The sequence below is a fragment of the Gorilla gorilla genome, chromosome 6 (assembly GCF_029281585.2).
Source record: "Gorilla gorilla gorilla isolate KB3781 chromosome 6, NHGRI_mGorGor1-v2.1_pri, whole genome shotgun sequence".
In the NCBI taxonomy this organism is placed as follows: domain Eukaryota; kingdom Metazoa; phylum Chordata; class Mammalia; order Primates; family Hominidae; genus Gorilla; species Gorilla gorilla.
Genome location: NC_073230.2, coordinates 71055153 through 71070174, shown reverse-complemented (window position 1 = coordinate 71070174; position 15022 = coordinate 71055153).

The window sequence follows — 15022 nt, the reverse complement described above, 5'->3', positions numbered from 1 at the left end:
AAAGCGCATGAAATCTCCACTTGCAAATTCCACAAAAAGAGGGTTTCAAATCTGCTCTGTCTAAAGGAAGGTTCAACTCTATGAGGTGAACACACGCAGCACAAAGAAGTTACTGAGAATTCTTCTGTCTTGCGTTATATGCAGGAATCCGGTTTCCAACGAAATCCTCAAAGAGGTCCAAATATCCAATTGCAGACTTTACAAACAGAGTCTTTCCAAACTGCTCTATGAAAGGAAAGCTTAAACTCTGTGAGTGGAACGCACGCATCACCAAGTGGTTGCTGGGAATGATTCTCTCTAGTTTTTATAAGAAGATATTTCCTTTTCTACCATAGGCCACAAAGCGCTTGAAATCTCCACTTGCAAATCCCACAAAAAGAGGGTTTCAAATCTGCTGTATTTAAAGGAAGGTTCAACTCTGTGTGTTGAACACACGCAGCCCAAAGAAGTTACTGAGAATTCTTCTGTCTAGCGTTATATGCAGGAATCCCGTTTCCAACGAAATCCTCAAAGAGGTCCAAATATCCACTTGCAGACTTTACAAGCAGAGTGTTTCCAAACTGCTCTATGAAAAGAAAGGTTACACTCTGTGAGTGGGATGCACACATCACCAAGTGGTTGCTGAGAATAATTCTCTCTACTTTTTATTCGAAGATATTTCCTTTTCTACCATTGGCCGAAAGGCGCTTGAAATCTCCTCTTGCAAATACCACAAAAAGAGGATTTCAAATCTGCTGTATTTAAAAGAAGGTTCAACTCTGTGTGTTGAACACACGCAGCCCAAAGAAGTTACTGATAATTCTTCTGTCTAGAGTTATTCGGAGAAATCCCGTTTCCAACGAAATCCTCAAAGAGGTCCAAATATCCACATGCAGACTTTACAAGCAGAGTGTTTTCAAACTGCTCTATGAAAAGAAACATTAAACTCTGTGAGTGGAACGCACACATCACAAAGTGGTTGCTGAGAATGATTCCCTCTAGTTTTTATACGAAGATATTTCCTTTTCTACCGTAGGCCCCAAAGCGCTTGAAATCTCCACTTGCAAATTCCACAAAAAGAGGGTTTCAAATCTGCTCTGTCTAAAGGAAGGTTCAACTCTGTGAGTTGAACACACGCAGCACAAAGAAGTTACTGAGAATTCTTCTGTCTAGCGTGATATTCAGAAATCCCGTTTCCAACGAAATCCGCAGAGAGGTCCAAATATCGACTAGCAGACTTTACAAACAGGGTGTTTCCAAACTGCTCTATGAAAAGAAAGGTTAAATTCTGTGAGTGGGATGCACACATCCCCAAGTGGTTGCTGAGAATGATTCTCTCTAGTTTTTATTCGAAGACATTTCCTTTTCTACCGTTGGCAGAAAAGCGCTTGAAATCTCCACTTGCAAATTCCACAAAAAGAGGGTTTCAAATCTGCTCTGTTTAAAGGAAGGTTCAACTCTGTGAGTTGAACACATGCAGCAAAAAGAAGTTACTGAGAATTTTTCTGTCTAGAGTTATTCGCAGAAATCCCGTTTCCAACGCAATCCTCAAAGAGGTCCAAATATCCAATTGCAGAGTTTACAAACAGAGTGGTTCCAAACTGCTCTATGAAAAGAAAGGTTAAATTCTGTGAGTGGAACGCACACAACATCAAGTGGTTGCTGAGAATGATTCTCTCTAGTTTTTCTACGAAGATGTTTCCTTTTGTACCGTTGGCCGCAAAATTCTTGAAATCCCCACTTGGAAATTCCACAAAAAGAGGGTTTCAAATCTCCTCTGTGTAAACGAAGGTTCAACTCTGTGAGTTGAACACATGCAGCCCAAAGAAGTTACTGAGAATTCTTCTGTCTAGAGTTAATCGCAGAAATCCCGTTTCCAACGAAATCCTCAAAGAGGTCCAAATATCCACTTGTAGACTGTACAAACAGAGTGTTTCCAAACCGCTCTATGAAAAGAAAGGTGAAACTCTGTGAGTGGAACGCACACATTATCAAGTGGTTGCTGAGAATGATTCTCTCTAGTTATTATACGAACATGTTTCCTTTTCTACCGCTGGCCGCAAAGCGCTTGAAATCTCCACTTGCAAATTACACAAAAAGAGGGTTTCATATCTGCTCTGTCTTAAGGAAGGTTCAACTCTATGAGTTGAACACATGCAGCCAAAAGAAGTTACTGAGAATTCTTCTGTCTAGCGTTATATGCAGGAATCCCGTTTCCAACGAAATCCGCAGAGAGGTCCAAATATCCACTTGCAGACTTTACAAACAGGGTGTTTCCAAACTGCTCTATGAAATGAAATGTTAAACTTTGTGAGTGGGATGCACACATCACCAAGTGGTTGCTGAGAATAATTCTCTCTACTTTTTATTCGAAGATATTTCCTTTTCTTCCGTTGGCAGAAAAGCGCTTGAAATCTCCACTTGCAAATTCCACAAAAAGAGGCTTTCAAGTCTGCTCTGTGTAAAGGAAGGTTCAACTCTGTGAGTTGAACACACGCAGCCCAAAGAAGTTACTGAGAATTCTTCTGTCTACAGTTATTCACAGAAATCCCGTTTCCAACGAAATCCTCAAAGAGGTCCAAATATCCACTTGCAGAGTTTACAAACAGAGTGTTTCCAAACTGCTCTATGAAAAGAAAGGTTAAACTCTGTGAGTGGAACGCACACATTACCAAGTGGTTGCTGAGAATGATTCTCTCTAGTTTTTATACGAAGATGTTTCCTTTTCTACCGGTGGCCGCAAAGCGCTGGAAATCTCCACTTGCAAATTCCACAAAAAGAGGGTTTCATATCTGCTCTGTCTAAAGGAAGGTTCAACTCTATGAGTTGAACACACGCAGCCCAAAGAAGTTACTGAGAATTCTTCTGTCAAGCGTTATATGCAGGAATCCCGTTTCCAACGAAATCCTCAAAGAGGTCCAAATATCCAATTGCAGACATCACAAACAGAATGTTTCCAAACTGCTCTATGAAAAGAAAGTTTAAACTCTGTGAGTGGAACGCACACATCACCAAGTGGTTGCTGAGAATGATTCTCTCTAGTTTTTCTACGAAGATGGTTCCTTTTCTATCGTTGGCGGCAAAGCGCTACAAATCTCCACTTGCAAATTCCACAAAAAGAGGGTTTCAAATCTGCTCTGTCTAAAGGAAGGTTCAACTCTGTGAGTTGAACACACGCAGCCCAAAGAAGTTACTGAGAATTCTTCTGTCTAGCGTTATATGCAGAAATCCCTTTTCCAAGGAAATCCGCAGAGAAGTCAAAATATCCACTTGCAGACTTTACAAACAGGGTGTTTCCAAACTGCTTTATGAAAAGAAAGGTTAAACTCTGTGAGTGGGATGCACACATCACCAAGTGGTTGCTGAGAATAATTCTCTCTAGTTTTTATTCGAAGATATTTCCTTTTCTACTGTTGGCCGAAAAGTGCTTGAAATCTCCACTTGCAAATTCCACAAAAAGAGGGTTTCAAATCTGCTCTGTGTAAAGGAAGGTTCAACTCTGTGAGTTAAACACACACAGCCCAAAGAAGTTACTGACAATTCTTCTGTCTAGAGTTAGTCGCAGAAATCCCGTTTCCAATGAAATCCTCAAAGAGGTCCAAATATCCACTGGCAGACTTTACAAACAGAGTGTTTCCAAACTGCTCTATGAAAAGAAAGGTTAAACTCTGTGAGTGGAACTCACACATTACCAAGTGGTTGCTGTGAATGATTCTCTCTAGTTATTATACGAACGTGTTTCCTTTTCTACCGTCGGCCGCAATGCGCTTGAAATCTCCACTAGCAAATTCCACAAAAAGAGGGTTTCATATCTGCTCTGTCTAAAGGAAGGTTCAACTCTGTGAGTTGAACACACACAGCCCAAAGAAGTTACTGAGAATTCTTCTGTCTGGAGTTATTCACAGAAATCCCTTTTCCATCGAAATCCTCAAAGAGGTCCAAATATCCACTTGCAGACTTTACAAACAGGGTGTTTCCAAACTGCTCTATGAAAAGAAAGGTTAAACTCTGTGAGTGGAACGCACACATCACCAAGTGGTTGGTGAGAATGATTCTCTCTAGTTTTTATACGAAGATGTTTCCTTTTCTACCGTAGGCCGCAAAGCGCTTGAAATCTCCACTTGCAGATTCCACAAAAAGAGGGATTCATATCTGCTCTGTCTAAAGGAAGGTTCAACACTATGAGTTGAACACACGCAGCCCAAAGACGTTACTGAGAATTCTTCTGTCTAGCGTTTTATGCAGGAATCCCGTTTCCAACGAAATCCTCAAAGAGGTCCAAGCATCCAATTGCAGACTTTACAAACAGGGTGTTTCCAAACTGCTCTATGAAAAGAAAGCTTAAACTCTGTGAGTGGAACGCACACATCACCAAGTGGTTGCTGAGAATGATTCTCTCTAGTTTTTCTACGAAGATGTTTCCTTTTCTACTGTTGGCCGCAAAATGCTTGAAATCTCCACTTGCAAATTCCACAAAAAGAGGGTTTCAAATCTCCTCTGTGTAAACGAAGGTTTAACTCTGTGAGTTGAACACATGCAGCCCAAAGAAGTTACTGAGAATACTTCTGTCTACAGTTATTCGCAGAAATCCCGTTTCCAACGAAATCCTCAAAGAGGTCCAAATATCCACTTGCAGACTTTACAAACAGAGTGTTTCCAAACTGCTCTATGGAAAGAAAGGTTAAACTCTGTGACTGGAACGCACACATTACCAAGCGGTTGCTGAGAATGATTCTCTCCAGTTTTTATACGAAGATGTTTCCTTTTCTACCGTTGGCCGCAAAGCGCTTGAAATCTCCACTTGCAAATTTTACAAAAAGAGGTTTTCAAATCTGCTCTGTGTAAAGGAAGGTTCAACTCTGTGAGTTGAACACACGCAGCCCAAAGAAGTTACTGAGACTTCTTCTGTCTAGCGTTATATGCAGGAATCCCGTTTCCAACGAAATCCTCAAAGAGGTACAAATATCCAATTGCAGACTTTACAAACAGAGTGTTTCCAAACTGCTCTATGAAAAGAAAGCTTAAACTCTGTGAGTGGAACGCACACATCACCACGTGGTTGCTGAGAATGATTCCCTCTAGTTTTTATATGAAGATATTTCCTTTTCTACCGTAGGCCCCAAAGCGCTTGAAATCTCCACTTGCAAATACCACAAAAAGAGCGTTTCAAATCTGCTCTGTCTATAGGAAGGTTCAACTCTGTGAGTTGAACACACGCAGCACAAAGAAGTTACTGAGAGTTCTTCTGTCTAGAGTTATTCGCAGAAAACCCGTTTCCAACGAAATCCGTAGAGAGGTCCAAATATCCACTTGCAGACTTTACAAACAGGTTGTTTCCAAACTGCTCTATGAAAAGAAAGGTTAAACTCTGTGAGTGGAATGCACACATCACCAAGTGGTTGCTGAGAATAATTCTCTCTACTTTTTATTCGAAGATATTTCCTTTTCTACCGTTGGCCGAAAAGCGCTTGAAATCTCCACTTGCAAATTCCACAAAAAGAGGGTTTCAAATCTGCTGTATTTAAAGGAAGGTTCAACTATGTGTGTTGAACACACGCAGCCCAAAGAAGTTACTGAGAATTTTTCTGTCTAGAGTTATTCGCAGATATCCCGTTTCCAACGAAATCCTCAAAGAGGTCCAAATATCCACTTGCAGACTTTACAAACAGACTGTTTATAAACTGCTCTATGAAAAGAAAGGTTAAACTCTGTGAGTGGAACGCACACATTACCAAGCGGTTGCTGAGAATGATTCTCTCTAGTTTTTATAGGAAGATGTTTCCTTTTCTACCATTGGCCGCAAAGCACTTGAAATCTCCACTTGCAAATTCCACAAAAAGAGGGTTTCATATCTGCTCTGTCTAAGGGAGGGTTCAACTCTATGAGTTAAACACACGCAGCACAAAGAAGTTACTGAGAATTCTTCTGTCTAGCGTTATATGCAGGAATCCCTTTTCCAACGAAATCCTCGAAGAGGTCCAAATATCCAATTGCAGACTTTACAAACAGAGTGTTTCCAAACTGCTCTATGAATAGAAAACTTAAACTCTGTGAGTGGAACGCACACATCACCAAGTGGTTGCTGAGAATGATTCTCTCTAGTTTTTCTACGAAGATGTTTCTCTTTCTACCGTAGCCCCAAACGCGCCTGAAATCTCCACTTCCAAATTCCACAAAAAGAGGGTTTCAAATCTGCTCTGTCTAAAGGAAGGTTCAACTCTGTGAGTTGAACACACACAGCCCAAAGAAGTTACTGAGAATTCTTCTGTCTAGAGTTATTCGCAAAAAACCCGTTTCCAACGAAATCCTCAAAGAGGTCCAAATATCCACTTGCAGACGTTACAAACAGAGTTTTTCCAAACTGCTCTATGAAAAGAAAGGTTAACCTCTGTGAGTGGAAGGCACACATCACCAAGTGGTTGCTGAGAATGATTCTCTCTAGTTTTTCTGCGAAGATGGTTCCTCTTCTACCGTTGGCGGCAAATCGCTTGAAATCTCCACTTTCAAATTCCACAAAAAGAGGGTTTGAAATCTGCTCTGTCTAAAGGAAGGTTCAACTCTGTGAGTTGAACACACACAGCACAAAGAAGTTACTGAGAATTCTTCTGTCTAGAGTTATTCACAGAAATCCCGTTTCCAACGAAATCCTCAAAGAGGTCCAAATATCCACCTGCAGAGTTTACAAACAGAGTGTTTCCAAACTGCTCTATGAAAAGAAAGGTTAAACTCTGTGAGTGGAATGCACACATTACCAAGTGGTTGCTGAGAATGATTCTCTGTAGTTTTTATACGAAGATATTTCCTTTTCTACCATTGGCCGAAAGGCGCTTGAAATCTCCACTTGCAAATACCACAAAAAGAGGATTTCAAATCTGCTGTATTTAAAAGAAGGTTCAACTCTGTGTGTTGAACACACGCAGCCCAAAGAAGTTACTGATAATTCTTCTGTCTAGAGTTATTCGGAGAAATCCCGTTTCCAACGAAATCCTCAAAGAGGTCCAAATATCCACATGCAGACTTTACAAGCAGAGTGTTTTCAAACTGCTCTATGAAAAGAAACATTAAACTCTGTGAGTGGAACGCACACATCACCAAGTGGTTGCTGAGAATGATTCCCTCTAGTTTTTATACGAAGATATTTCCTTTTCTACCATAGGCCCCAAAGCGCTTGAAATCTCCACTTGCAAATTCCACAAAAAGAGGGTTTCAAATCTGCTCTGTCTAAAGGAAGGTTCAACTCTGTGAGTTGAACACACGCAGCACAAAGAAGTTACTGAGAATTCTTCTGTCTAGCGTGATATTCAGAAATCCCGTTTCCAACGAAATCCGCAGAGAGGTCCAAATATCGACTAGCAGACTTTACAAACAGGGTGTTTCCAAACTGCTCTATGAAAAGAAAGGTTAAATTCTGTGAGTGGGATGCACACATCCCCAAGTGGTTGCTGAGAATGATTCTCTCTAGTTTTTATTCGAAGACATTTCCTTTTCTACCGTTGGCAGAAAAGCGCTTGAAATCTCCACTTGCAAATTCCACAAAAAGAGGGTTTCAAATCTGCTCTGTTTAAAGGAAGGTTCAACTCTGTGAGTTGAACACACGCAGCACAAAGAAGTTACTGATAATTCTTCTGTCTAGCGTTATAAGCAGAAATCACGTTTCCAACGAAATCCACAGAGAGGTCCAAATATCAACTTGCAGACTTTACAAACAGGGTGTTTCCAAACTGCTCTATGAAAAGAAAGGTTAAACTCTGTGAGTGGGATGCACACATCACCAAGTGGTTGCTGAGAATGATTCTCTCTAGTTTTTATTCGAAGATATTTCCTTTTCAACCATGGGCCGATAAGCGCTTGAAATCTCCACTTGCAAATTCCGCAAAAAGAGGGTTTCAAATCTGCTCTGTCTAAAGGATGGTTCCATTCTGTGAGTTGAACACACGCAGCCCAAAGAAGTTACTGAGAATTCTTCTTTCTAGAGTTATTCGCAGAAATCCCGTTTCCAACGAAATCCTCAAAGAGGTCCAAATATCCACTTGCAGACTTTACAAACAGAGTGTTTCCAAACTGCTCTATGAAAAGAAAGGTTAAACTCTGTGAGTGGAACGCCCACATCACCAAGCGGTTGCTGAGAATGATTCCCTCTAGTTTTTTTACGAGGATATTTCCTTCTCTACCGTAGGCCCAAAAGCGCTTGAAATCTCCACTTGCAAATTCCACAAAAAGAGGTTTTCAAATCTGCTCTGTCTAAAGGAAGGTTCAATTCTGTGAGTTGAACACACACAGCCCAAAGAAGTTACTGAGAATTCTTCTGTCTAGAGTTATTCGCAGAAATCCCGCTTCCAACGAAATCCTCAATGAGTTCCAAATATCCACTTGCAGACTTTACAGAGTGTTTTCAAACTGCTCTATGAAAAGAAAGGTTAAACTCTGTGAGTTGAACGCACACATCACCAAGTGGTTGCTAAGAATGATTATTTCTAGTTTTTCTACGAAGATGTTTCCTTTTCTTCAGTTGGCGGCAAAGCGCATGAAATCTCCACTTGCAAATTCCACAAAAAGAGGGTTTCAAATCTGCTCTATGTAAAGGAAGGTTCAACTCTATGAGGTGAACACACGCAGCACAAAGAAGTTACTGAGAATTCTTCTGTCTTGCGTTATATGCAGGAATCTGGTTTCCAACGAAATCCTCAAAGAGGTCCAAATATCCAATTGCACACTTTACAAACAGAGTCTTTCCAAACTGCTCTATGAAAAGAAAGCTTAAACTCTGTGAGTGGAACGCACACATCACCAAGTGGTTGCTGAGAATGATTCCCTCTAGTTTTTATAAGAAGATATTTCCTTTTCTACCATAGGCCACAAAGCGCTTGAAATCTCCACTTGCAAATCCCACAAAAAGAGGGCTTCAAATCTGCTGTATTTAAAGGAAGGTTCAACTCTGTGTGTTGAACACACGCAGCCCAAAGAAGTTACTGAGAATTCTTCTGTCTAGCGTAATATGAAGGAATCCCGTTTCCAACGAAATCCTCAAAGAGGTCCAAATATCCACTTGCAGACTTTACAAGCAGAGTGTTTCCAAACTGCTCTATGAAAAGAAAGGTTACACTCTGTGAGTGGTATGCACACATCACCAAGTGGTTGCTGAGAATAATTCTCTCTAGTTTTTATTCGAAGATATTTCCTTTTCTACCGTTGGCCGAAAAGCGATTGAAATCTCCAATTGCAAATTCCACAAAAAGAGGGTTTCAAATCGGCTCTGTGTAAAGGAAGGTTCAACTCTGTGTGCTGAACACACGCAGCCCTACGAAGTTACTGAGAATTCTTCTGTCTAGAGTTATTCACAAAAATCCCGCTTCCAACGAAATCCTCAAAGAGGTCCAAATATCCACTTGCAGAGTTTACAAACAGAATGTTTCCAAACTGCTCTATGAAAAGAAAGGTTAAACTCTGTGAGTGGAACGCACACATTACCAAGTGGTTGCTGAGTATGATTCTCTCTAGTTTTTATACGAAGATGTTTCCTTTTCTACCGTTGGCCGCAAAGTGCTTGAAATCTCCACTTGCAAATTCCACAAAAAGAGGGTTTCATATCTGCTCTGTCTAAAGTAAGGTTCAACTCTATGAGTTGAACACACGCAGCCCAAAGAAGTTACTGAGAATTCTTCTGTCTAGCGTTATATGCAGGAATCCCGTTTCCAACGAAATCCTCAAAGAGGTCCAAATATCCAATTGCAGACTTCACAAACAGAGTGTTTCCAAACTGCTCTATGAAAAGAAAGCTTAAACTCTGTGAGTGGAACGCACTCATCACCAAGTGGTTGCTGAGAATGATTCCCTCTAGTTTTTCTACGAAGATGTTTCCTTTTCTACCTTTGGCCGCAAAGCGCTTGAAATCTCCACTTGCAAATTCCACAAAAAGAGGGTTTCAAATCTGCTCTGTGTAAAGGAAGGTTCAACTCCGTGAGTTGAACACACGCAGCCCAAAGAAGTTACTGAGAATTCTTCTGTCTAGCATTATATGCAGAAATCCCATTTCCAACGAAATCCTCAAAGAGGTCCAAATATCCACTTGCAGACTTTACAAACAGAGTGTTTCCAAACTGCTCTATGAAAAGAAAGTTTAAACTCTGTGACTTGAACGCACACATTACCAAGTGGTTGCTGAGAATGATTCTGTCTAGTTTTTATACGAAGTTGTTTCGTTTTCTACCGTTGGCGGCAAAGCGCTTGAAATCTCCACTTGCAAATTCCACAAAAAGAGGGTTTCAAATCTGCTGTGTCTAAAGGAAGGTTCAACTCTATGAGTTGAACACATGCAGCCCAAAGAAGTTACTGAGAATTGTTCTGTCTAGCGTTATATGCAGGAATCCCGATTCCAATGAAATCCTCAAAGATGTCCAAATATTCAATTGCAGACTTTACAAACAGAGTGTTTCCAAACTGCTCTATGAAAAGAAAGCTTAAACTCTGTGAGTGGAACGCACACACCACCAAGTGGTTGCTGAGAGTGATTCTCTCTAGTTTTTATACGAAGATATTTCCTTTTCTATCGTAGGCCCAAAATCGCTCGAAATCTCCACTTGGAAATTCCACAAAAAGAGGGTTTCAAATCTGCTCTGTCTAAAGGAAGGTTCAACTCTGTGAGTTGAACACACCCAGCCGAAAGAAGTTACTGAGAATTCTTCTGTCTAGCGTTATATGCCGAAATCCCGTTTCCAAAGAAATCCTCAAAGAGGTCCAAATATCCACCTGGAGACTTTACAAACAGGGTGTTTCCAATCTGCTCTACGAAAACAAAAGATAAACTCTGTGAGTGGATCACACACATCCCAAAACGGTTGCTGAGAATGATTCTGTCTAGTTTTTATTCGAAGATATTTCCTTTTCTATCGAAGGCCCAAAATCGCTTGAAATCTCCATTTGGAAATTCCACAAAAAGAGGGTTTCAAATCTGCTCTGTCTAAAGGAAGGTTCAACTCTGTGAGTTGAACACACGCAGCCCAAAGGAGTTACTGAGAATTCTTCTGTCTAGCGTTATATGCAGAAATCCCGTTTCCAACGAAATCCTCAAAGAGGTCCAAATATCCACTTGCAGACTTTACAAACAGAGTGTTATCAAACTGCTCTATGAAAACAAAGGTTAAACTCAGTGAGTGGAACGCACACACCACCAAGTGGTTGCTGAGAATGATTCTCTCTAGTTTTTATACGAAGATATTTCCTTTTCTATCGTAGGCCCAAAATCGCTCGAAATCTCCACTTGGAAATTCCACAAAAAGAGGGTTCCACATCTGCTCTGTCTAAAGGAAGGTTCAACTCTGTGAGTTGAACACACCCAGCCCAAAGAATTACTGAGAATTCTTCTGTCTAGCGTTCTATGCAGAAATCCCGTTTCCAACGAAATCCTCAAAGAGGTCCAAATATCCACCTGCAGACTTTACAAACAGAGTGTTTCCAAACTGCTATATGAAAAGAAAGGTTAAACTCTGTGAGTGGAACGCACACATCACCAAGTGGTTGCTGAGAATGATTCTCTCTAGTTTGTATACGAAGATGTTTCCTTTTCTACCGTTGGCAGCAAAGTGCTTGAAATCTCCACTTGCAAATTTCGCAAAAAGAGTTATTCAAATCTGCTCTGTGTAAAGGAAGGTTCAACTCTGTGACTTGAACACACGCATCCCAAAGAGGTTTCTGAGAATTCTTCTGTCTAGCGTTATATGCAGAGTTCCCGTTTCCAACGAAATCCTCAAGGAGGTCCAAATATCCACTTGCAGACTTTACAAACAGAGTGTTTCCAAACTGCTCTATGAAAAGAAAGGTTAAACTCTGTGAGTGGAACGCACACATCACCAAGTGGTTGCTGAGAATGATTCTCTCTAGTTTTTATACGAAGATGTTTCCTTTTCTACCGTTGGCCACAAAGCGCATGAAATCTCCACTTGCAAATTCCAAAAAAAGAGGGTTTCAAATCTGCTCCGTGTAATGGAAAGTTCAACTCTGTGAGTTGAACACACGCAGCCCAAAGAAGTTACTGAGAATTCTGTCTAGCGTTATATGCAGTAATCCCGTTTCCAACGAAATCCTCAAAGAGGTCCAAATATCCACTTTCAGACTTTACAAACAGAGTGTTTCCAAACTGCTCTTTGAAAAGAAAGGTTAAACTCCTTGAGTGGAACGCACACATTACCAAGTGGTTGCTGAGAATGATTCTCTCCAGTTTTAATACGAAAATGTTTCCTTTTCTACCGTTGGCGGCAAAGTGCTTGAAATCTCCACTTGCAAATTCCACAAAAAGAGGGTTTCAAATCTGCTCTGTCTAAAGGAAGGTTCAACTCTGTGAGTTGAACACAGGCAGCCCAAAGAAGTTACTGAGAATTCTTCTGTCTAGAGTTATTCGCAGAAATCCCGTTTCCAACGAAATCGCCAGAGAGGTCCAAATATCCACTTGCAGACTTTACAAACAGATTGTTTCCCACCTGCTCCATGAAAAGAAAGGTGAAACTCTGTGAGTGGAACGCACTCATCACCAAGTGGTTGCTGAGAATGATTCTCTCTAGTTTTTATACGAAGATGTTTCCTATTCTACCGTTGGCTGCAAAGCGCTTGAAATCTCCACTTGCAAATTCCACAAAAAGAGGGTTTCAAATCTGCTCTGTGTAAAGGAAGGTTCAACTCTGTGAGTTGAACACACGCAGCCCAAAGAAGTTACTGAGAATTCTTCTGTCTAGCGTTATATGCAGAAATCCCATTTCCAACGAAATCCTCAAAGAGGTCCAAATATCCACTTGCAGACTTCACAAACAGAGTGTTTCCCACCTGCTCTATGAAAAGAAAGGTGAAACTCTGTGAGTGGAACGCACTCATCACCAAGTGGTTGCTGAGAATGATTCTCTCTAGTTTTTATACGAAGATGTTTCCTTTTCTACCGTTGGCTGCAAAGCGCTTGAAATCTCCACTTGCAAATTCCACAAAAAGAGGGTTTCAAATCTGCTCTGTGTAAAGGAAGGTTCAACTCTGTGAGTTGAACACACGCGGCCCAAAGAAGTTACTGAGAATGCTTCTGTCTAGCGTTATATGCAGAAATCCCATTTCCAACGAAATCCTCAAAGAGGTCCAAATATCCACTTGCGGACTTTACAAACAGAGTGTTTCCAAACTGCTCTATGAAAAGAAAGGTTAAACTCTGTGAGTGGAACGCACACATTACCAAGCGGTTGCTGAGAATGATTCTCTCCAGTTTTTATACGAAGATGTTTCCTTTTCTAACGTTGGCCGCAAAGTGCTTGAAATCTCCACTTGCAAATTCCGCAAAAAGAGGGTTTCAAATCTGATCTGTCTAAAGGAAGGTTCAACTCTGTGAGTTGAACACACGCAGCCCAAAGAAGTTTCTGAGAATTCTTTTGTCTAGAGTTATTCGCAGAAAAACCTTTTACAACGAAATCCTCAAAGAGGTCAAAATATCAACTTGCAGACTTTACAAACGGAGTGTTTCCAAACTGCTCTATGAAAAGAAAGCTTAAACTCTGTGAGTGGAACGCACAAATAACCACGTGGTTTCTGAGAATGATTCCCTCTTGTTTTTATACGAAGATATTTCCTTTTCTACCGTAGGCCCCAAAGCGCTTGAAATCTCCACTTGCAAATACCACAAAAAGAGGGTTTCAAATCTGCTCTGTCTAAAGGAAGGTTCAACTCTGTGAGTTCAACAGATGCAGCACAAAGAAGTTACTGAGAATTCTTCTGTCTAGTGTTATATGCAGAAATCCCGTTTCCAACGAAATCCGCAGAGAGGTCAAAATATCCACTTGCAGACTTTTCAAACAGAGTGTTTCCAAACTGCTCTATGAAAAGAAAGGTTAAACTCTGTGAGTGGGATGCACACATCACCAAGTGGTTGCTGAGAATAATTCTCTCTACTTTTTGTTCGAAGATATTTCCTTTTCTACCATTGGCGAAAAGCGCTTGAAATCTCCACTTGCAAATACCACAAAAAGAGGTTTTCAAATCTGCTGTATTTAAAGGAAGGTTCAACTCTGTGTGTTGAACACACGCAGCCCAAAGAAGTTACTGAGAATTCTTCTGTCTAGCGTTATATGCAGGAATCTCGTTTCCAACGAAATCCTCAAAGAGGCCCTAATATCCAATTGCAGACTTTACAAACAGAGTGTTTCCAAACTGCTCTATGAAAAGAAAGGTTGAACTCTGTGAGTGGAACGCACACATCACCAAGTGCTTGCTGAGAATGTTTCCCTCTAGTTTTTATACGAAGATATTTCCTTTTCTACCATAGGCCCCAAAGCGCTTGAAATCTCCACTTGCAAATTCCACAAAAAGAGGGTTTCACATCTGCTCTGTCTAAAGGAAGGTTCACAGGCAGCACAAAGAAGTTACTGAGAATTCTTCTGTCTACCGTTATATGCAAAAATCCCGTTTCCAACGAAATCCACAGAGAGGTCCAAATATCCAATTGCAGACTTGACAAACAGGGTGTTTCCAAACTGCTCTATGAAAAGAAAGGTTAAACTCTGTGAGTGGAATGCACACATCACCAAGTGGTTGCTGAGAATGATTCCCTCTAGTTTTTATCCGAAGATATTTCCTTTTCTACTGTAGGCCCCAAAGCGCTTGAAATCTGCACTTGCAAATTCCACAAAAAGAGGGTTTCAAATCTGCTCTGTCTAAAGCAAGGTTCAACTCTGTGAGTTAAACACACGCAGCCCAAAGAAGTTACTGAGAATTCTTCTGACTAGCGTTATATGCAGAAATCCCTTTTCCAAAAAAATCCTCAAAGAGGTCCAAATATCCACTTGCAGACTTTACAAACAGAGTGTTTCCAAACTGCTCTATGAAAAGAAAGGTTAAACTCTGTGAGTGGAACGCACACATTACCAAGTGGTTGCTGAGAATGATCCTCTCTAGTTTTTCTACGAAGATGTTTCATTTTCTACCGTTGGCCGCAAAGAGCTTGAAATCTCCACTTGCAAATTCCACAAAAAGAGGGTTTCAAATCTGCTCTGTGTAAAGGAAGGTTCAACTCTGTGAGTTG